This window comes from Hippopotamus amphibius, chromosome 4 (genome assembly GCF_030028045.1).
Source record: "Hippopotamus amphibius kiboko isolate mHipAmp2 chromosome 4, mHipAmp2.hap2, whole genome shotgun sequence".
NCBI lineage: Eukaryota > Metazoa > Chordata > Mammalia > Artiodactyla > Hippopotamidae > Hippopotamus > Hippopotamus amphibius.
Genome location: NC_080189.1, coordinates 117,021,305 through 117,046,118, shown reverse-complemented (window position 1 = coordinate 117,046,118; position 24,814 = coordinate 117,021,305). Strand labels below are relative to the sequence as shown.

The following is a 24,814-nucleotide window of genomic DNA, read 5'->3' as shown; positions in this document are numbered from 1 at the left end:
TTCTCCAAATTAATATGTCTACTAAAGATGGACACAACTAACCCCCGGGAATGAAGAGCAGCCTTGTGAAAACCAACCTGAGACTTGGGTAGTAATTCAGCATCACCACCTCTGAGGCGCCACGCCCGAAATGCAGGAGCTGCCCTTAAACAAAGATTGACGGTCAAGATGTGGCTAACTGCTAAGACCTAAAGTTCATGCTTTCACACGTGAAATTGTCTCCCTATAAAAACAAATTATTTTAAAAATAAGAGTATGAAACTTCTTTAGTTACAATCAAATTGAATAGAGAAGCAGAAGTCACGGAGAGGACGTGGGCCTCTTCAGGCCACTCTATGCCCACCATCGACAACCGCTAACGAGCATCTGGGGCCCCTTCCCGCTCTGCCCGCGGCCAGCAGGAGCTCTGAGACGTGGGCGCAGTAAAGAGCCATTTCTGGTGGGCTGTGTCCTTGTCACCAGAAGAGTCACTCTGGTCAGCTGCTGTCCTTGTCACCAGAAGAGTCACTCTGGTCAGTTAATGACCTCAAATCAGAAGCTTGTAGCAACTTCAAGTGGTTTTTCAGGTTCCAAAGAGAAAGCGCTTTCCAGGAACTCTCCTTTTTTCAAGTTCTAAACCTGTCCTCAGGGAGGACTCTGAGCCACACGCCCTGCCTGCCTGTCCCTCTCTTGACTCTGAATCCGGGTCCCTGGGCTCACGTGAGCCTCCTGCGTCTTCCCCCTCCTGCCCCTCAATGTCTGGGCACAGATGGCTCTTCACCACTGCAGTTCTACAGAAGACCTCTAACAGAATTACTCCTTCCTCAAGACTGTTCTGAAAGACACACCACGCATGCTTGCTTCTGAATCATAAAAAAAAAAAAAATTAACAAATAAGAACAGGAAGTTTAAATATCATGAGCTGTGAGGAGTGAAGAGAGTAATTAAATTCCATTGTTCTGGGCCAGACCAGAAGCCAGGATAATTTCTTAGCTTCCCTTTGTTGCATCTCTGACCGGGGTGTTGATGGTTGATTTTATTTGTCAGTTTGACTGGAATGCAGGGGGTCCGGGTGTCTGGTTACATGTTATGCTGGGTGTGACTGTGAGGGTGCCTGGGGACGAGATTAACACTGGAGCTGATGAACTGAGTAAAGCAGACTGCCCTCCCCAGTATGGGTGGGCCTCGCCCAATCCGCTGAAAGCCCAAACAGAACAAAAAGGTTGAGAAAGAAGAAACTCCTCTCATCTGAATTCCTTCTAGTTGAGCACTGGTTTCTCTCCTGCCTTGGGAGTTGAACCAAAATGTCAGCTCTTTCCAGGTGTTGAGACTTTGAACTACAACTATACCACTGGCCCTCCTGGACCTCCTTGCTGACCCTCCCCTGCAGATCTTGGGACTTCTCAGCCTCTATCAAAGTGTGAGCCACTTCCTTACAATAAACCTTATGTATGCACATATCCTATTGGCTCTGTTTCTCTGTAGAACTCTGCTTAATACGTAACTAATACAGGGACTTTCAGCTTCCAGGTTTTGGAAACTTCTGGGAGTTTACAGGACTCCTTGGCTTAACCCCAATTAATGGCATCATCTGTGGTATTCAGGAAGATAAACTCCTGGTCTCCAAAGGTAGGGACCTTGGAGGCCAATGGGTTAACCCTCTCCTTTCACCAATGAGGGAAGTGATGCTCTGAGCTATGGCGTGACTCACCTGTGCTCACACGGTTCACAGATGGCACAGCCCCTCGGCACTGCCTCATGGTGCCTCCTGTGAAAAGACCCCTTTCTAAGTAAGTCTAGTCACTAACCTAGACGAGAAACTGGAGAGCAGAAAAGACAGTGTGGGAAAGACTAGGAAACGAAGAGCAGAACCACAGAGGTGTCATGGGTAGGAAAACAAGAAAGAGAAAGTGTTCACAGGCGTTATCCGTCTATTCAGACCCTCCCCCCCCCGACCCCGCAACATTCTCCTGGGGAATGGACAGCATGGAAAACTCACATTTATAAGTAATTTACCCACTGCTCCAACTTCCCCCTCAATTTCCAGCAAGATTTCTAAGATACACGAGCCCCGAGTGGACAGATCTGAGATTCAGTTACTTACATTTTCACTTTTACAGGTAACACGGGCAATCTAGCCAAATTCTAGGTGTACCTTTGATGACAGAAGTGCTACAAAGCCAATAAGAAGTCTAAGATGCTGTCCAAGCGCCACGGAGGCTCTAGCACACATTCAACGAAGTTGCTGTTTTTGACTTGTGGTTTTCTGGAACAAAGTTCTTTCTCAGACTATCTTTTCTTAAACTTGGTAAAACAAAAACACCAATGAAAATCCACACACAGCAACACTAAAACCCCCTAACAATCGCCTTAGGTAGAGACTCACTTTCTTATTCTCTTCAGGACATCCTGTTTCTAGTGCTTTCACTGGTGGGGGTGGGGCGGACGGTGCACCGTGCATGCAGAAACGACTGTGAGCTTTGGTCAATCCGGGTCTCACAAATCCGCGGGCCCTCATCAACGAGCGACACCAGAACGGGCTCCCCCTTGGGCCTTCAAGGGTCAGGCAGCGATGGCCCCCAAACCTACTCACAGAGCACATACGATGAGGCTTTGCAGGCGCAGAACTGAGAGTCTCAAGCATAGAACCTGACTTTTGTTTTTAATGTTCATATTTCTTTGCTGCCAGCATCTTTTAAAATGTGACCTTCTGTTTCATACATGCTAAGATGGCTACAATTTTAAAAACAAACAAAACAAAAAAATGGAAAACAAGTGTTGGTGAGAATGGGAAGAAACTGGCATCTCAGACATTGCTGGTGGGGATGTAAAGTGGCACAGCCGCTTGGGGAAAACAGTTTGGTGACTCCTCAAAAATTAAACACAGAGTTACACTATGACCCAGCAATTTCATTCCTAGGTGAATTGAAAACATATTTTTCATATTCATTTGTGTTCATATAAATACTTGTACATAAATGTGCAGAGCAAAATTATTCATGATGGCCAAATTTCCATTAACTGATGATTAGATGAACAATAGTGCTATATTCATATAATTCACACAAGGAAATAGTACTCAGCCTTGAAAAGGAATGCAGTATTGATACACGGTACAACACTGCCCACACTGTGAAGACCTTACACTAAGGGAAAGAAGCTGGACACAAAAGTCCACATTTTGCACGATTCCACTTACACAAAATGTCCAGGATAGGCCACTCTACAGACACAACGTAGATGAGTGGCTGCCAAAAGACAGGGGGAAGATGAAATGGGAAGTGAGCACAAGTGGGCAGAGAGTTTATCACGTGATGAAAATGTTCTGGAATTATACAGTGGTGACAGTTGCACAATCTTGTGAGTATAATAAAACCCACTGAATTGTCTTTAAAAGGATGAATTTATAATATGTGAATTACACCTCATGTTTTAAAATGCTTTCTTTTTCTTGACCTATTATTTTATCAATAGGATGACAAATATGCACAAGGCATTTATATCAACCCTAGAAACAGCCTAGTTTTTTGGCTTTGGCCATTTAACGAACAGAATTTTCTTCTTTTTCTTGGTTTTTCATTTGCATCTCCTCTACACCTGGTCTTTCTCTCCTTTCTGATGACATAAAGATGGTTTCTCATTGGAGCTGCCTTGTCGTCATTTAGACAGTCCTCCTCGTAGATTGTCTGCTGCCTTACACACACCTATACCTACTTACACCACTCTTCTGTCTCAAATACAGGTTCTTCTCTTGAGGAACAAAGTAGAAGAAATATAAAGCAGAGACTTTTGTCAGATGTGTTATTGTTAGACAACCTTTGGGAATAAACCACTTAACAAAGGAAGCTGGAGTCATTTGCTAGAAACAGCCTTTAGTTAGTTGCATCTCCCAAGGTCTCCTATCATGTGACCTCAAATAACTTAAACAGCACCTCACTTGCTCACAGCAACGCGAGTCTTTTTTTATTCCAATCAATAGATCCCTTCAGCTGAGAACTTAATTGCATTAAAACCTCACTAAAGTGACTTGCTTCAAAACATACCAGGAGTCATTTTTAAAAGAAATATGCTAATTAGGGTAATAAAAATGTTCTAAAAGTGGATTGGAGTGATGGCTGTGTAATTTGGTAAATTTACTAAAAATCACTGATTTGAGTTAATTTTATGGTATATAATTATACTTCAATGAAGTTGTCAAAAAAACGAAGGGGGAGAAGGGGGAGAAGTGGGTGGAGGTAGAGGGAAAGCAAGATGGCCCTCAGGCTGCCAACAGAGGAGCCTGGGTGATGGGCAAATGCTGTGGACACTGCTGGTGGTGCCCAGTGCGCCCCCTTCAGGCCACCCTAGTCCACAGTTCTCAGACCTGGCTGTTGAAATTGCCTTGTAACTACTCCCCTTCTCCCCCTGCCCTATCCTCCTTCCTGCGCTCCCCGCAAATGCCGATCCCAACAGCTCTTCGCAGAAAATCACCACCCCCAAAGCTCTGCTTCAGAATCTGTTTCCAGGGGACCAGACCTGAGACAGAGGCATGTTACACATTCTCTTTACACTTCTAAGTGTTTAAAATTTTTCATAACAAGAAAAAAACACAATACAAAACAAAAATCACACACCTAAAAGAAGTTCCTCAAACTCAAGTACCACAAACTCTAGGAAGATGATACCCAGATGCTGCTGCCGATACTGAATCTGTCGTTTGATGAATTCTGAGTCAGAAACCTGCTGCCTCATTACCAGTGTCTTCCCTGCTCTTTCCTAAAGACTGTGGGATGCATTCACCCATCTGTTCAGATGGATTTGTTGAACTCAGAAGGGCTTTTCTTACCCTGTCTGCAATAGTTTCAAGAGTATGTATTCTCTGCTACACACGAAGAAAGGAAGAGGAAGAAATCTGAGAGTAATGAGATACCCAGAAAGGCAAAGAGATGCAGGAAAGTCTTGAATTTAGAGTCCATTTTTTTCTCTATATTTAATATAATTGCACTCTCTGCTAGAAAGCCTGCAGGCAAGAGGATAATAAGATTTCGGTGATTAAATTAAAGGCTCTGATATTGTAGCATTTTAGAGAGCATTCCACACATTTTGTCTGTTAAATCAAGAGGATGATCTGGAAAATCCCCTTTCCTTAGGGAATCCAGGAGCCACCAATTTATCTGAAATTGCTTTACTTAAGAAAAAAATCCCAATTATTAGAAAGTACTTGTCTTTACCATTATTAACTCCCACTGGCCCACTTCACGAATGCTGGCACTACACACTCCTCAAAGAGATGTAAGTTACCGATTTTGTTATACACGGTAGGTCCAAATAATACCTAGCACTATGGAGTGTGCTGTCAGACGCAAAAATAGATCTCTCTTAAGAAGGCAATGCCTTCCAAATTCTTGCCATTTGCTCCAGAACTGCCTCAGTTTACCTATTTGTGCCTTGTCCAGTGTCTCATCTTCTCCAGCTGTAAGCTCACCTATCTTTATCAGTCTGTCCTGTCTGCCTCTGGTTCCATCTTCTGTTTCCTTTCTTGACATGGTACCGACATCATGGTACCGACATCAATGGGTCATTCACTGATAACACAAAGTCCTCTCCTACGTGTGAATTGCCCTCACAGGCTGGCCCCTGTGCATGCTGTCCCACAACTCCAAACCAGGAGTGCCGCCCAAATGGAGAAGAGGGGAGGTGACTGTGGGTGGTCTGGGGCACAGGCAGAGAAATGCACAGGGAGGAGTCAGGAAAATAAACCCCAAATTATGTGATGAAATAGCAAACTGCACTACTCTATTACCACACTATTATATAACATTTTTACAAGTTAGGAAACATATTTGGCATAAATAATACCACATTTCAACTCTTAGCTGCTGTCAACATTTTTCAAAAATATTTGTGTAATCAAAAGAGCAATATGAGTTTTCTACTGTCTTACCCCCAAAGAACCCCCAATCACCCAATGCTGAGAGTGCCTTCGTGGAAGTCCAGGGGTCCAGAGGAGATGTTCCAACATGTCATTGGGGCAAAATAAAATCTGAGATTGAACCCACTGAAAAGGGTAAAAGGAACAGTTTCAATTTACCCATTCAATCTCGGCACAGCTCAGGGCTAAGGGAACGTCTCAGGGGGTAAAGTGAGGGCATCTGAGTGAGTCCGTGGCTTCCCCAGTTAGGCAGGACACTGTCAGAGAGAACCACTTCTTTCTAACCCTATCCAGAAAACTCTGGTGTGCTGTAGGACTGCAGGACAAGGAGGGGCTGGAATCATAATAGCCAGGGGTCTTGGCGGGGGTGGGCAGGCGAAGGGACATGGATTCCAGCAACTGCTTTGCTGACTCTGTCAGGAAAGCCACCTATAAGCCACTGGGGATCCCTTGCCTGCCCATCCATTACCTTAACCATGACGCTACCAGTGCTCCACGCACCTCACCCACACAGCCCCTAACCCTGTGGCTGGCTGCGATGTGTGCATATCCCCAGTGGTGGAGAGAGCAAGCCTTTACAGAGGGCTGTGAGCAGGCCCAGCAAGCTGGCCCAACTCGGTGAGACTGGGAGAGAGCACACAAACGTGAGGTGCTGCACCACCCTCGGGAAAGCAAGCTGACGGGAGGCTGTCAGTGCCCAGCAGGACTTTGCAGGATCAAGAGAAGGCATAAAAAGTTAAAAGTTCTCCCCCAAAGGGAAACAAGAAGTGTGAGGCAGACGTATCCACAGAAAAGGTGTGAGAAAGCCTCAGAATGCCTATCAGGGCTGATGGAAGGTATTTCTCTCCTGAAGCCAGTCAGTAAAGACTGGAAAAGATGACTGATTCTTCACATGCGAACACGGCAATGCAAGACTTCAAGGAATATTAAAAAATAAAGGAAACATGATGCCACCAAAAAAAAAATACAATAATTTTTCAATAACTGACCCCCCAAAAATGGAGATCTGCAATTTCTCTGGTAAAAAATTCAGAATTGTTGTTTTAAGGGAGCTCAGTGGACTGCAGGAAAACAGACAATTCAACAAAATCAGGAAAACAATACATGAGCAAAATGAGAAGTTTAACAGAGAAATGGAAATTGAAAGAACCAAATTCTGGAGCTGAGGAATACCATGAATGATTTTTTCTAAATGCCATGGAGAGCATCAACAACAGACGGGATCAGGCAGAAGAAAGAATCTATGAACTAGATCACAGGTCACTTGAAATGATCCAGTCAGAGGAAAACAAAGAGAAAAAAGAATGAAAAGAGTGAATAAAGCCTATATGAACTGTGGAACACCATTAAGAGAAACAATCTACACATTATTGGAATCCACAAGGAGAAGAAAGGGAGAAGAGGCAGAAAGCTCATTCAAAGAAATAATGGTGAAGAATTTCCCAAACCTGGGGAGAAATTTGAACATCCAAATTCATTAAACTGGTAAGTTCTCCCAAAATTTCAACCCAAGATGATATTCTTGAAGTCACATTATAGTAAAATTGTCTAAAATTATAGACAAAGAGAATCTTAAAAGCAGAAAGAGGGAATGGAAGAGATCGTGGGGCAAGTGAAATGAACCACCACCAACCACACCAAAGGCCGATCTTCATCCAAAGAATGTGGTGGTGTGTATATGGTGGGATTAGAAGGGAGTCCTCTATTACGAGCTCCTTCCGGAAAACCAAATGATTCATTCCAACAAGTAATGCTCCCAGTTAGACCAACTGAAAGCAGCACTGGACAAAACGCGTCCAGAATGAGTCAACACAAAACACATAATCTTCCATCAAGATAACTCAAGACTGCATGTTTCTTTGATGACCAGGCAAAAACTGTTATAGCTCGGCTGGGAAGTTCTGATTCATCCACCATATCTACCAGACAGTGCACCTTTGGATTTCCATTTATTTAGGTCTTTACAAAATTCTCTTAATGGAAACAATTTCAATTTCCTGGAAGACTGCAAGAGGTACCTGGACCAGTTCTTTGCTAAAAAAGATAAAAAGTTTTGGGAAGATGGAATTATGAAGTTGCCTGAAAAATGGCAGAAGGTAGTGGAACAAAACGGTGAATATGTTGTTCAATAAAGTTCTTGGTGAAACTGAAAAGTGTCTTTTATTTTTACTTAAGAACGGAAGGAACATCGTGACCAACTCTATATGTATAACACTACAAAAACAAGTAAATTCTGAGCACTCTAACACTAATAAGGGCTATAACAGAGGATAAGAGAAGGGGAGGCGGATGAGGAGAAACGAATAGAGAGAGCACGGTCTTCCTCATCGGGGGAGAAGCTCCCGGGTTACTTGGAGCACCAGAGGCTCCACAGAAGCCCTGGCATTCGGCACCAGGATGGAAATCTCAGGATGAAAAGAGGGCATGTTTCAGGACTTGCTGCAGATCTGGCTGTCCTCCCTGTGAGCTCCCTCGGGCGGCAGCACCTTCCAGCCAGTGCCAAATCCAAACAAAAGGAACCCGCAGCACTCACTGGCTCAGTGCTTCTTTCAAATTCCTCAACGTGCCTACAGTGGAATTTCAATCAAAGTCAGCTTATCCCTCTTTCCCCTGCAATCTGAGCGTGCTGCCAGCCATCTCTCAACTCTATAGCGACGGAACATTGGGAGGTGGGTATGAGAAATCCAGGTTGTTATTTTTTTTAAAATAGACTTTCTTTTAGTTTTAGGTTCACAGCAAAATTGAGGGGGACAGAGATTCCCCGTTACTCCCACCCTCACACACGCATGGCCACCCTCATTATCAACACACCTCACCATCTGTTATAACTGAGAAACCTACACTGACATGTCATCATCACCCAAAATCCACAGTTTACATTAGGGTTGACTCATGGTGTGGTACGTTCTACGTGCTTGGACAAATGTAGAACGACATGTAACTACCATTACAGGGTCGTACAGATTATTTTCACTACCCTAAAAATCGTCTGTGATTTGCCTATTCATCCCTCCCTCCTCAACCCCAGGCAAACACTGATCCTTTTACCATCTCCGTATTTCCACCTTTTCTAGAACGTTACTGTAATCATATGATGTGCAGCCTTTTCAGACTGATTTCTTTCCTGTAATAATATGTGTTTAAGTTTCCTCCAAGTACATGTACTTGCATGGCAAGTACAGCTTTTCATTTCATTTCTTTTCTTTAAAGAAAGGCATTGAATCTGCTGCCCCATAACTCTGTTGGGATTAGAACCGGCCAGGCTGCCAGCTGCTGCCTGCTCCAAGGTCCGAGCAGAGTATTCTACATGGGGTTTGGTGACCTGGACCGAAGGGCGCAGAGAGAGGGCTGAGGCCACAGATGGATGGGAGTGTCCAGCTCCTTCCAGGGAGACACACTTCTGCCAGTGTCATCATGTGGATGGTACACTGCAGGGCAGGGGTGAAGATTCCAGGTGCTGGAGGCTGAGTCCTTGCTCCTCTATCTCCAGCTTCCTGAATTTAGGTATGATACTTTCCTCTCCAGATCTCATATCTGTAAAATGGGTGTAATAGCTGTGTCATCCCACAAGATCATTAGGAGCATTAAGTAAGATGATGTATGAAAAACAGACACAGAGCAAGCCCTCTATAACTACTAGCCATTATTATTTTATTAGTATTATATCATTATTATGAAGCACCTCTAAGCAAATGACTGGGGTTATATCCCCATTTCACAGATAGGACTGAGTAAATTCTTCCTGCTTTAACAACTGTCTACTGAATGCCTGTTTGTGACAGGTACTCTGCGAGGTGTGGGGAGGGACGGGTCCCAACGCCCACATCCATTCTCCCAAGGAACTACCTGTGCACAACTCGGTTCCCTGTGAAAGGATGCAGGCAATACGGAAAGAGAGAATATTTCATATAAGAAAAACAAAGCCAAGGCAGAGAATAACGCGAGGATGAGGGGAGGGGAGAGGCAAACTCGCAAAGCCACGAAGTCCTCTGTCCCCGGTGAAAGCCGTCACAGATGGGGCTCTAAGATTTTTCTACAGTCAAGTCCAAGAGCTTTGTGTCTAGAATTTAACACGAACCAGTTGCTCAAGGGAAGCGCCAGACATGTTGGACCTGAATGGAGGCCACCACTGGGAGCGTCATCACACAGAGCCTTGACGAGGTCTCAGGTCTGATCTGCTCACCTTGGAACCTCTGGTCTTTCAGAAGCTTTAGTTTAGAAACTGAGCATACATACAACAAATATACATGGTATCTGGGGTTTTGAAGGTCATAATACAATGAATGAATTTTTCAGGTGGTTGCCCAAAAGCAAGCTCAGTCCAGGAACCAAGAAATCACTTGAGCCAAATGGCTCCAAGAAACAAAGGCGAATGAACCTTATGTAGCAAACAGCTGCCACTACCTAAGAATAGAAAGATCAAGAGCCACTATGCTCCAAGCTAGAAGCATAGGGTCTCACACGAAGGTTCGGGGCAAGGGAGTGACATCGTATGATATTTTAAGTAATTACTATACGCCAGGCACTTAACATTTTACATACATTATCTTATTTGACCTGCATGACGTCCCAAACTTGGGGTATGTGCTACTACTGTCTCCATGCAACAGGTGAGGAAACAGAATGAGCGGGGTTAGTACTTGCCAGACAGTACGTGGTAGAGGTAAGATCTGAAACAAGGTCCATTTGGACTCCAATGCCAACGTCTTAGGTCAGTCCTAAGACACAGCTGATCTTGCCAGATGCTAGCACCATGATCCCTCATGTTGCTGTCAACTGTCGAGTCCAGATCACTCCCCCTTACTTTTCAATGATTTGATCAGCTCCTTGCTCACTGTCGACCTTCCCAACACCATGAATGCTAGGTCATTCCTCTTTGCGTGGATCACCCTGACATGCCTCAGTCTCTCAGGTTCTTGATTGGAGGACCTCTCGGATCCTTCAGTGATTTAGTCCTGCGCCCTACCTCACATGCATTCATGCTCCTGGTGATACCCTGGACCTGGTCATTATTCATAACTAACCCCTCCCTCCATCCTCCTCTCTGATCTCCACCTTCAGTCTCCCCAACCCACTCCTTCTAGTACCCGGACTCCAGCAATCCTTCAACCCCATTGGACCTCCAATCCATCTTTTCCAGCTGTCATTTTTTCACTGTCCCCAGTCACCTCCATGCTCTCCCTTGCACCTTTAACCAGCTTCAATTCCACAGCCAATCACTGTCATCACCCCTGCCACACACCCTTGCTCCTCTCCTGTCTCATTTACTTAGCAAAGTCGTGACCCTGGTTGATCCAATTCTACCTACTCTGAGCCTGTGCCCGTGCATCTGAACATGGTGGTGGAAGACACGTGTGATGACGGGTCCCACTTTCAACTCCTGACCATGCTCACCCCTGACACTGCCGGGGCAACTGTATTTTATTTCCCTACATTCACTTTCTGACTCATTCTGACAGACAACCATTTCACAACTTCTCTCTTCCATTCTCTGTTTTCCAAGACTTTTAGTAGATAGGATCTGGTTGGTGTGCTCCTTCCCTGAGAAAACTGAAACAATCAAGAGAATCTCCAGAGACGTTCACCACCAAAAGCAACTGCACCAAGTTACTCTGCCCTCTCATAGTCAACTATGCCCCATCCTTCTAAAGCCAATCCTCCTACCTGTGCACCGGATCTCATTCCCTGGTACAAGGAGCACATCTGAACAATTCTCCATACTTTCCTCCACGGTACCAACTTGCCCTCTCTCTGCTGGATCATCCTCATTGGAACACAAGTATATGGTAGCTTTTCTCATTAAAACAAACAGAACTCTTATCTTGTTGTCACTTCCCCTGCCAGCTACTGTCCTATTTCTCTCGTCTCCTTAGTAGCAAAGCAAAATACACTCTCTACACTTACATTTGAAGCCTCTCCCCACAGTTCCCTCTAAACCCTTCACCTCCCATCAGGCTTTCGCCCCAGCACTCCACTGAGAACACTTTCGTCAAGATCACCGAGGTAGCCATTCTCCACTGCTCAACACAGCCGTGAAGTCTCAGCCCACAACCTACTGGAGCCGCCAGCAGCAATGGCACTGCCGGCCACGGCCTCCTTCCTGGAACACTTCCTGGACTCACCTGCCAAGGTACTGCTCTGGATTATCTGCCCAACTCACCAGTCACTCCTTTTCAGCCCTCCTTCTCTGACTCCTCCTCTTCTCGCAGCCCCTACATGTTGGGGAGCCGCAGGCCTTGGTCTTCAGTTTCTTCTCTGTCCACCCTATCTTAGGGATCTCATCCTGGGTCATGGACAAGTTCAAATCAAAATGCCAATGACTCCCCAGCTTCTATCTACAACCCAGACCTCTAGCCTAAATGTACTGACCTTCCTATTTCAACTCTCCACTTGGAAACGTCTCAGACATTTCAGACTTGGCACATTCAAGAATGAGCTGATCTTCCTTCCCTATCTGCTCTAACCCCAGCCTTCCCCAACTCAGCAACTCCATCCTTCCAGTTACTCAGGGCAAAAATCTTGGCACCGCTCTTGACTCCTGTCTTTCTCTTCCTGGTATACATCCAACCAGGGGGTGTTATTGACCCTCAAAATATTTCTAGAATCTGACCACATCTCCCTACTCCCTTGCAACCACCCTGGTCTGAAGCCCCTCCTAACTGGGTCAATGATCTCCCTGGGTCCACCACTGCCCACCACAGTCTATTCTCATCGTAGCCAAGCGGCCAGAGAATTCTTTTAAAATGAATTCAGATCACAGTTCACCTCTGCTAAATATCTCCCAAAGGCCCCGCACCCTCCTCAGAGTCAACCCAAAGTCTAGTCATCCACTTATAGTTACAGAGCCTTACAGGCTCCGGCCCCTACCACACCTAGACCCTTTTCTCCATCTCGTCTCCTCCTGCCTCACCCACACCAGCCACACTGGCCTCCGTGCTGTCCCGTGGCCACACCAGGCACACGCCAGCCTCAGATCTTTCCACTTACTATTCCCTCTGCCTGCAATGCTCTGCCCCTAAATATTCACTATGTTTACTCCCTTAACTCCTTTAAGTCTCTGCTCAGATGTCACTTGCTCAACAAGGTGTACACCTGACCACGCGTCTTGTCCTGGGCCCCTGAGCACCCTACACCACTTCGTTTTTCTTGAGAACTCACCACCTTCTAACTTACTACAGAATACACATTATGAGGGTGAATCAAAAATTATCTGCACTCTGGCTGTAGAATTTATTTTAATTAACTTTTAGAAAAAACAAATACATCATTTTTCGACATAATCTCCTAGCTTTTCAATGCACTTTGTCCATCTGTCAACAAGCTTTCACATTCCCGCATTAAAAAATGTTTTAGGCTGAGCTGTGAGCCACGAATGCACTGCTGTCTTCACTTCTTCATCAGAAGTGAATCTTCGTCCTTGTAGGGCTGCTTTCAGGGACCCAAACAGGTAAAAGTCCAATGGAGCAAGATCAGGACTATAGGGAGGATGCTTTAACATCGCAAAATGAAGTTTTTGCAGAGTGTAGATAGCGTGGGCAGAAATGTGCGGATGTGTACACCCTCAGACCACAAAAAACGAATCAGTGCACGCTGCTCTTCTTTCATGCAAATCACAAGTAGGGCATCCATTTTTGCTCGCACCACAATTACAAATGAACTGATGTAACACATTCACACCTGCACAGCCGTGACTGGGGAGACAGTAGCCTTGAATGGAAAGTGCTGATAAGACAGTGTGGCCAACAGCCGTTTTAATATAACCAGAGTGCGGATAATTTTTGACTCACCCTCATATATTTATTGGTACTGCCTGTGTCTTCTCCTCTACAGAAACAGATTGTATTGTCTGTTGTAACCGAAAACCATCCCTGGTACTCAGTACATACGTAATATACAAGATTCGTTGAATGAAAAACACACAGAGAGAACAGCCCTTTCCCTTGTTCCAAAGCTCCATTATTCTGGGAATTCTATTCTACCCAACTGCAACAACACACAGGCACAAGGGATGGCATCTGTCAGGATACTGAGAACCTGAGTCAGGAAGTAGGCCAACTTCAATTACTTTCCAGATTTTCCACGTGTTGGATTACCTTTAAAACTTTTTCTCCTTGTTTATAGAATCTGTAGTTGTTATAATTGCTCGTTATAAGTAGAGATCCTGCAAATCATCTCCAGTACTGTTGTATCTTCTAGGCTTTTCTGTAGGTAAACAACTGACTAAACAGTAAGTGAGGTCAGAAACACGCGTGTACACACACATGCACACACACACATCCATGCACACACACATCAAAAGCCACACAACAGTGGCAGCCGCTATAGAATCACTGACTTTGACAGCCAAAGCACGCAACATGAAAAAGCCAGGGGGTCCACGGGGAGGGTAAGTGAATGGAGTTTAAAGGGCAGATGGAGAAACCAGCCTGCTTCATCTCGTGCAGCTGTCAACAGCACAAAGATAGCATCTCCTTATAACGATTTCAGACCAAGTCTCTGGTTCAGTGTTATTACCACACCGATAATGCAACACTGGAATACGCTTCTTCCCAAAGACGAATTCACAGCCTCCAGTTACTACACGCGGACCATGTCAGGTCACTTAACTCTGCTCTGATGCCAATTCCCATCACAGGCTGTCTCCACCCTGCAGTGGCTGTTACCCTCGGACAGGAGCTCCCCTAATGGACTAAAATTATAACACAATCCCAATGCCTGTATAGGCGTAACCCGTCCTGCCCAAGGATCTGTACAAGCAGGGATGACAAAGCAGACAGGGCTGTCCCTGCAAGATGCCAGCACAAGATGGATTGCTAGAAAAACATGCAGTATTTCCTTAGATCTTGAATTTCAGAAACTGCAAATCTACTGCATTTAGTAAGACAGGCAATATCGTGACTGTATCAGCCCACCAACACACGATGCAAGTCCGGAACTGCAACTCAGCGCTACGGGGGCAGCTCTCTGCTTCGCTCCCAGGGAGGCATTTAAGCACATCTTTCAGTTTAAAGGGCTCTGATCTACTTAGGAACAGACCACATTTTAAAAATTCTGTGGCTCTTAGATACATCAGATGATATACAGTGATACACCAGAATCTGACCTTTCACATAATCAAATAAAAAAAAATTAGCCTCACTGCCTTGATGTTGAGAATTGTGTTTAAGGCTGGGATGTATTTCGGGGGCAACCACGTGGCACGGAAGCGTGTGCCCTCAAAACATCTCATCCCAGTGTGTGTAACTTCTGCCTCTGAAACGTTTTATTTATCATCGCAATGATTATGCTTGTTCTATAAAATATAATGGGCCAGTCACAGTGCACACAATCTCAGCACTGATGTCAAAACACAGAGTGCTTAGACATTCACATGCCGTCAGTAAAAAAAAGCTACTTGAAGCAAGATTTTAAGAAATCTCGAATATCAGAACAGACTTGTGACAGCTTCTTTGTCCTCAATGATTGTTTGGCCTCAGATGACAAACACACCTTGGCTTGATATTTTGTAGTCTTCATCTTGCTAACATTTCTGGGCTTGAAAGGGATTATTTTTTAAAGCTTGCAGAAGGCTTTAAGTTGTAGCCTATGGTAATCAGAACAAGCCTGAATTTTGCTTCTCTTCCTTGGGTAATGTTTTTTTTACAAAACAGCAAAGCCCCATGACCCACAGCCCTCTGCACGCTACAGAGGGCTGGGGAGAAGGAGGGTCTGGATGTGATCATAGACACGGCTGTCAGGTGCATGGATTCAACACAACTGCCCTTCACCTTGGCATTGGATGGTCAGGAGTACAGCATAGAGGAAACTTGGTTCTGGTGAACTTTCACCTCAATGCACAAACAAGTGCAAAAACAACCTTTTTTTCTGTTATTCTGGTGGAAACAAAAGTGGGAACTGGGAACTCAAAACCCTCCCCTTTTTTGAAAACCAGCTGTCGTAGGTAAAGATCAGGACCTGGGAGATGTGAGAACAAATCCAAGCTGTATCACTGAGGCAAGTCACTCTTCTCTCAGGTCTCAGCTTCCCCAACCACCACAGAATGGGTGTGAGGAGTTAATGAATAATATAAAGTGTCCAGCACAGCTCTGCTCTGTAACAGGAGGTCTATAAGTAATCAGTACTCACAACAGCATGCTCGGATTGTGGCTTCTGTAGAACTGTTTTTTGGGACACGTCTCTCTGAATTCTGCTGAACTGGATCTAATTAATGTTGACAGTATGTAAGTCTGTTTCTTATTAGCCTTCAGTATTCCCTTTATGACGTTAAATGCCGTCAATTCCATTTTATAAGCTAAGTAAAAATCCCGACGAACTATTTATTAGCTAGAAAAAAGCATACGGCATGTGCATAGGGATGAAATACTGAAAACTTCCGTCCCGAGAATTCCTTTCCAATGTGTTTGCGATGTGTGGCGAGAGTAGAAAAATTCATATTTATTTTGTTTTGAAGATTTTAAATGCTGCCTGTAAATATGTTATGTAAACAATAGGATTTAAAGAAAAACAAATGATAAGATTTTGGGAGGGGGAGGAGAATTCATTTTAAATCCATGCAACATCCGACTCCAAAATTTCATCCTGCTAGGGTCATTGACTGTGGAACAAAATTGTAAATCCTCCACAGCAAATGTTCTTTTGAGCATATGTCTCTGATACTAAAAGTACCCGGAAGTACATTAAAATGGTTTTGACCTTGAACATGGGTGATTCAGGAATATTCCTTAAAAAGAGAAACAGTCTATACAATCAAACACTATACTATTCAGCAGTGTCTAATCTGCTAGGGAAACATGACCCATTTTGAAATCCTTTATATTCCTTCCCTCTCAGAACAGGTGTAGACATGCCTTACGGTATTAATCTTATCTGCTAGACTCTAAGACAAGAGAAGGCGAATATTGAGAAGATAAAGTATTAACTGACATTGCCAGAGGGTACTTATGATTTTTTTAAGGGAGCGGTTAAAAAGTGGTCTGATTACAAACTACTCTGGAGAGAAAAATTTTAAATCATGTTTGGGTTAATATATCTGACTAGAGGTTACATTTTACTCTTTTTCGAAGTTTTTTTGGTCTTGTTATTGTATTTTATAAAGGGAATTTTTTTTCTAAATTGAAAAGATATTTTCGTTGGAGAAAAAATAAACTTACAGTATGACCTATTATCCCTTTCTTCTTAAACTGAGAATAACGAAAAATATCTCGTTGTTATAAAGGTAGTTTATTCTAACAACCAAGATACCTCCACAACAGCTGGCAATTTATCTGACACTTCAGTATATTAATTTATTATTGCCTGGTACATATTTTTACACATTTTAGACTTAAGTATAAGGTAATTGTGAAATTATTTGTTTACCTCTTGATAAGCCATCTGGAAAGGTATGAGAACACAAGAAGTATGATTTGTTTACTATATGTTCCACATTTCCATACTTAAGAAATTACTTAAAGAAGGAAAATTGTACATAAATTTCACAGTGTGGCTTATAATTTCTTATAATCAAACAGCTGACAGGTCAAAATTATCATTTGAATGTCGACACTGAATCACTATCAGAGACTTTGACAAAGTTATTTAATGTAATATTCTATTTTTAAAGATAAACCTATCAGAATTATACATTCTATTTAAAATTAATTTCCTCTCTATTACTGATAGTTTATTTTACAATTCTAAATTCTCTCTAGTTTCAAAGATGGTGATATCAAGTTCCAAGTAAGTATTCCTTAAAACTGTGTGTTATTTAAGAAAATGCATTGTATTTAAGTGTCAGTATATTTTCATTTCTGCAGCATTGCTAAGTCTTTACACAACTGCTCAAAGCATTTATATGTTCATATATTTTTGGTATACATTTTTTGAACAAAAAAACATAGACAAAGCTAGGATAAAGTGCAATACTCAATGTTGGTACAGCATTATAATTTATGAGGTAATAATCAAATCATGAAATTTAACTACCCTGAACAAGACCCTCCAGGCTCAGGCATTTTAAGTAACCCCCCCCCTTTTTTTAATCAAACAATTTCTTTTTTTGTTTTTCGTTGCTCAATAATGCACCATATTTTTCTTCTTTTTACGTTTTAAATCCCTTCACCCATTTCTCCCACCCCTCACGCCCCCAGCCCTGGCAACCACCAACCTATGAGCTAGATTCACATACACCTGAATTGAGGTTACATTTATTCTGTCTTTAAAATGACTACTTTATGTCCTTCTGTTTAAGAAGAAAACACTCTATTTAAAAAAATTAAGTATAGCTGATTTACAATGTTGTGTTAATTTCTGCTATACAGCAAAGTGACTCAGTTATACACACACACACACACACACACACACACACACACACATTCTTTTTCATATTCTTTTCTATTGTGGCTTACCACAGGATATTGAGGATAGTTCCGTGTGCTATACAGTAGGACCTTGTTGTGAAAACACCCTATTTTTGAGTTGAGATGTACAGGAGCTTCGAGATCTCATCACATAGGAACATACTAATGCCTTACACTGGTGAGGATGTCCACAGTTATGACCACAAAGCGCTTTCACATGCACTTCTTACTCAGCCCGCGGCAATCTGGTGAGAAGCCAGGACAGGCATCTGCAAGCTGATCTCACACCCAGAGGACTGTCGATCCGAGGGGCTCCCCAGCCGCCCCGACCACATGGTTCAAGAGAAACACGGCAAACTGAAAACTGCTAGACAAGTGTGCTTCCTTATTATTCAACAAGTATGGATCTTTAAGAAAGCTGTGATAGAGGGAAACATGCCTTCCGTACTTCCACGATTACATCAGGCATCTCAGGTGGCAGAGGCCGGGACACAGGTGGAGCATATGATGTCACCTCTTAGACCCGAGGGAAGGTCCTGAGGAGTCAGACTGGGCAGGGCTTTATTCCTTTCAAGGCGGATGGAGCATCTCCTAAAATCCCAGGTATCAAGCTCTTCAAAGTATTAACACTTCCCCAAACAGCCTTTAAATGCAAGAACTTCTCAGCGTCTATGACCATGTACTCAACTGCCTTCTTCAAAGTGGACTGACAAAGTTTTGTTTTTGTCCAGCAGTCACATTCCATTCTTACACCCGAAGATGAGGAGGTTTAGCTGTAATATAGCTCAAGCAGATGAAAACCCTGAGGAAGTGACGTGACCCCTACCTTTAGCTACTACAGAGCCCTCTCGGAGACTCTAAAAACCCCAGAACACAAACACCGAACCACACGGAGGCTTCTCCTTACATACTGATGCCATTTTCCTCACACTGTTAAGATAAAGGACGACCAAAGATAAAAAGATACAAATCCAGGAACCCATTTTAAAATCTTGCTCGTATACATTAAAACTACCTCAAGGACACAAACATGGTAATTTATGGTGTATTTGAGCAGAAAAAATTACAGTTTACAGAGCAGCTGTGCTGCCCATGGAGCGCTTGCTTCTGTGAATATACAGGCTGATAAGGCATGTACCAAAAGATGCAGGTTGCCCTGTGCTATACAGTCAATCCCCTACAGGCAAACCTTCAAGTCGCAAACTTTCTAAGATGCGAACGTGCATTCGCACGTCCAATCACGTCAAGTAGTTCACGTGTCTGCCATACACTGTCACGTGCATGCATCCATTACAAGTGGTTGTGCTTCTGTGTACTTTACTGCACAGTACTGTATACACTGCAGTGGTACAGTATCTTTACTTCAATCTCAGGATATTAGGAAGCAAGTGTAAAAGCAGCAGTGATGTAGCTGGTACTACTGTACTTTTCAAGGTACTGCACTGTAAGATTAAACATGTTTTTTTTTATTTTTTGTTTGTTTTTTTTTATGTATTATTTGTGTGAAAAGTATTATAAACTGAGTCACTGAAATGTGCCAGAAGCTGGGGTAGGCAAGGAGACTACATGAGTTGCAAAGTGGTCTCTGTCCCCATGTCCATGCTTTTCCATACACTAGTCCCTAGACTTTGAGGATCTTGGTTGTGCCAGGCAGATTCACCCTCCTCCCAGGCTCTGCACACCTGCATCTCCCCTGGCAACGACAGGCCCTCCATCATTAGTGCTTCCCAAGCACACTGGGGACAGCCCAACGTCTGCTACTCGCAAGATGTAATTTAACCAATCCGTAATGATTTGTGTACATACATCTACACCTCACCAAAACATAGCAAGCCCGATGAGTCAAAGCTTATGTTATATGACCTCAAAGAGCCTCGCCAAAGATCTCTGCTGAATGAATTAATAAATTCCAGAGGACAGGTGTGCTGCTGCTGGTTTCTGAGAACTAGTCACAAGCATGGTTCGAAGTATGTCTTTGAGCTGCAATTAACTCTAAGGCTGAAAACACTAAAGGATGACTGTGCACACAACAGACTCCTCAGCACAACCTGCCCCAAACCACCACCTTTCAAATTCATAGATTTGAAAAGTCTTAGTCTAAATCCTTATCAAATCTTCAGGGCCATTCAAGAGAAAAAAAATTTCTTTCCACTGCAGCATTTCATTCTCAAAAAGAGGCTTGAAAGTCTTCCATTTGCATGTTAAATCTCTGTTAAGACAATCAGGGCTTTGTGCCAGCCCGTGGCTTGGGACAATGGATCTGTGTTTACTTTAGTTGAGATTAGAGAATATGTCAGCAGTCACCTTATCTAAGGCATCACCTTTGGGTCTCATCCCCGTTAAGCAATGGTTGGGCTGAAAGATTAGTAAGAATGCCTTGAAGTGACTTGTGAGAGGCAGCAGGTCACAGACTGGCCATGCTTCTCATCACTCATCCTGTCCCTCCATATTCAACAACAGGCATCCATTCTTCGGTGTTATTAATGGGACCACGTCTTGAGATTTGTCTCAATCATCTTCTTTTAGGTATAAGTGAAGACATAAAAGCAGTAGGGGCATTCTCTAGGTGATGCTCCAATGCCTTTCCTCTTCTCTCACTGAAACCCCAAGAGTTACTCTTTGCTAGGAACTCTGGAGATGGACCAAGTTGGGTTTCTTACATCCTAACTGAAGTTCTAAATCTCAAGTCACATACAACCATGCGTGATTCAGATTGCACATGGTTTGCTGTGGCATTGCTCTGTTTTTCATCTACAAAAGCATTTCTCCTTAGAGGTGACAACAACTGAATACTAGACGCATGTTCTCGAAGGTCTTGCTACTCAAAGAGGAACCACTGGAAGAGCACCATCAGCACCACCTGGGGGCTCAATGAAATCCAAATTCATGCCCCCTTCTCCCACCCAGGTTTACTGAATCCGAATCAAAATGAAGGTGGGGCTGAGGAATCTTTGTTTTAACAAGATCTCCAAGTGATTCTGATGTGCACTAAAATTTGAGATCTGCTTTAAAGCAGTCCCACGTAGATTTCTCAGCCATACTTCCCAGGGGACTGGATTCAAAAGACTGGGACAGGCAATTATTTTCAGGTTCCTACAAGTGCTAACAGAGTGTTATACACAGGTTTTGCCCTAGGATAACTGCAAGAGAGACTTGCTAAATAAAACCTGTTCACTGAAGGAGGAGGAGGAAGATTGACAGGGGAGGCAGAGGTTCAGTGCTAGCAGCTGGTTCTTTACAAGTTCCTAGTGATTTCTGGTGAGTGGTTTTGGGTAAGGTCAATACAAAGTAGTTCTAACCCCCAAAGAAAAGAAGATTATGGATGAGTCCTCTTGCTCAATTCAGCTTGCTTACTCCTCCCTGCCTCACATCAGGTGATGACGGAAACATCAGGTGAACTTCTCTTCACAGCCTTCTTCATCATTATAATCCACGCCATGAGACCTTCTGTGGTGCATCTATTAAACGAGCGAAACTCTCAACAGTTCTGAGTGAATCCTCAATGAGAAACTTTGGAGGAGACATTACAACTGATGGAACTGATGCCACAGAAGTAACAAGGATCATAAGAGACCACTGTGAACAATTATACACTAACAAATTACAACAAACTAGTGAATAAAACAGAAAAGAAGCAGACTCACAAATACAGGGAAGAAACTAGTGGTTACCAGTGGGGAGAGAGAAGGGGACAGGGACAATACAGGAATAAGGGACCAAATTATTATGGGATTATATGAAACGATGTATGTGAAACTTTTGAAAAGTGTAAAGCACTATAGAATTTAAAGAATCCTCCATTCAAAATTTTTTAAAAAGTTAAAAAACACACACCATAAGTTTAAAAAAAAAATCAGTTGTGTTTCTATACACTAACAATGAACCATCCAAAAAGGAAATTAAGAAAACAATCCCATTTACAATTGCATCAAAAAGACTAAAACACTTAGGAATAAACTTAACCAAGCAGGTCAAAGACTAGTATGCTAAAAACTACAAAATAATAATGAAAGAAGTTAAGGAAAATACAATAGAAATACATCCTTCCAGTCTTCTTAGATTAGAAGACCTAATATTATTAAAATGTCCATACTACCCAAAGTCATCTATAGATTCAATGCAACTCCCATCAAAATCTCAATGGCACTTTGTTACAGGAAGAGAGAAAGAAATCCTAAAATTCATACAAAATCACAACAGACCCTAAATAGCAAAAGCAATCTTGAGAAAGAGGAACATAGCTAGAGGCATCACAGTTCCTGATTTCAAAATATATTACAAAGCTACAGTAATTAAAACAGTATGGTACTGGCATAAAGACAGACCTATAGATCAGTAGAAAGAATCAAGAGCCCCCAAATAAACCCACATGTATATGGCAAGTGATCTTCCACAAGGGTGCCAAGAATACACAATGGGGAAAAGATAGTTTCTTCAACAAATGGAGTTTGGAAAACAATATCCACATGCAAAAGAATGAAGTTAGACACTTTACATCTTACACAAAAATCAACTGAAAATGAATTAAACACTTACACTTGAGACTTGAAACTCCCAGAAGAAAACATAGGAGAAAAGTCCTTGACAATGGTCTTGGCAATGATTTCCTGGATATAACACCAAGAGCACAGGCAACAAAAGCAAAAATAGGTAAGTGGGACTACATCAAACTCAAAAGCTTCTGCACAGCAAAGCAAACAATCAACAGAATGAAAAGGCAATATAAGGAATGGGAGGAAATATTTGCAAACCATTTACCTAATAAGGGGTTAATATCCAAAATATATAAGGAATTCCTATAACTCAATAACAAAAGCACCAAATAACCAGATTTTTTAAATAGGTGAAGGACTTGAATAGACATTTCTTCAAAGAGGACATAAAAATGCCCAAACGGTATATGAAAAGGTGCTCAACATCCCTAATCTTCAGGGAAACGCAAATCAAAACCACAAGACATCACCTCACACCTGTTAGAATGGCTGTTATCAAAAAAGCTAGAACTTATTCAGCTGAAGATCTGCTGTACAACACTGTGCCTAAAGTTAATGATACTGTACTGTGCACTTAAAAATTTAAGAGAGTAAATCGCATGTTAAGTGTTCTTAGCACAATGAAAAAAACAATCCCATTATCCCTTTCCTCTGTCTCATTTTGATTAAAGAATCTATCCCATTGGGTTTTGGAGTTCTTGGCAGATGTGGAAGTGCCCAATAGTGAGGACTCTGGGAAGCAAGTAGGCAAGGTTAGCAGAGAATACTGATGTCAGATGAGCAAGACAACCTCCACATTCTGCTTTGAGTGTGAACTCCCAACATCTTTGGAAGGCTTAGGGCCAATTATGAGACCCTTAAGGCACCATACATTCAGTAGGGAAAAGGGAGAATAAGAAACAAGCTATGAGGCATTTCAACTTTGAATGAAAAAAAAAATCAAAAAGAAAAGCCAATGAAGATGTCATGATGCATGTGGTAAAACAATCTTGAGGATCTTGTATAATCATCCCCTGACAGCTCTACACCTACCAATTCAGCTTGAAACTATGAACACCTGCTTGTATTGTGACTTTGGGGCCTTATTCAAAATTTACTCAAGTCTTTTTTTCGGGGCAAGTCAATTTATTTATCCAAGTGGAGATTTAAAAACCTGAGGGAGCCATCTGGTGGCTTGTGTGCCTACTAATTAAAATCCATCTCCTGGGCACAAGATTGCTGCCCTGTGGGCACTGTCATTGGAGCAAATGGCACAAGACAAACAAGAGCTGACAAAAAGTATCCTTATGCTGTATAAAAGCCAAATAATGTAATTTAGACACAACCAAACCAAAATTAAGGGTGGGTCCGCTTAACTCTGATACTATTTCCTCTATCTGCTTTGAAAAAGAAACCAAATAATCGCTATGAATAATAAAAAGTTGTGTTTTGAATTCCATTTCAAGATTGCACTTTTCCATAGAATAAGGAGACAATTAATTCAATGATTAAAAACTAGAAATCAAACCAAAAAAAAAAAAAAACCACAGATTAATGGCTTGCTGAAATGACGCATAGGTTTAATCAGCTTTACATCTTGTTCTGACTTTGTAAGAGAAGCAGTAGCATAAAATGGGAAGATACAGGTCCTGCTCAGAAAAATTAAAAATTCAAATCCTGAGCATCGCTAATAAAGATAATTTAGTATTTAATACATGCTTTCTTTCAGGTCTAGAATGTTAATGGTTTCAGTGCAGTGTCTACTTTTTCAAATACTGGGAAATTCTTTCTATATATTTTTTTCATGTTGAAAAAAGCACACGTATTATGCCCATTAAGAAGGAGAAAAGATGACTTCAAAATTTCAAATAATTGCCTGGAGTAAGAGGTGGTACTTCTGTAACAACACACTTTATAAATTTTTCTTCTAAAGCTTCCATTACTTCAATTTGCCCAGCACCAAACAAATTACTGGAAATAACGTTTTGTTTTTTTTTTTGCATGAAGAAAACCCAGTTCCTTACACAAAAGATGAATTACACTGATTTCACTGGCAGCCATGAAGAACAAGCAGTTAAGAGTTTCTCATTATTGCCTTTATAGTTCATTGTTAA

At 42.4% G+C, this 24,814-nt stretch overlaps 1 protein-coding gene across 2 annotated transcripts in view; it reads right to left on the bottom strand.

Moving 5' to 3' along the window:
* Positions 1-24,814, bottom strand: part of CAMK1D (calcium/calmodulin dependent protein kinase ID) — a 386,176-nt gene that overhangs the window by 68,687 nt on the left and 292,675 nt on the right. The window lies entirely within an intron of this gene.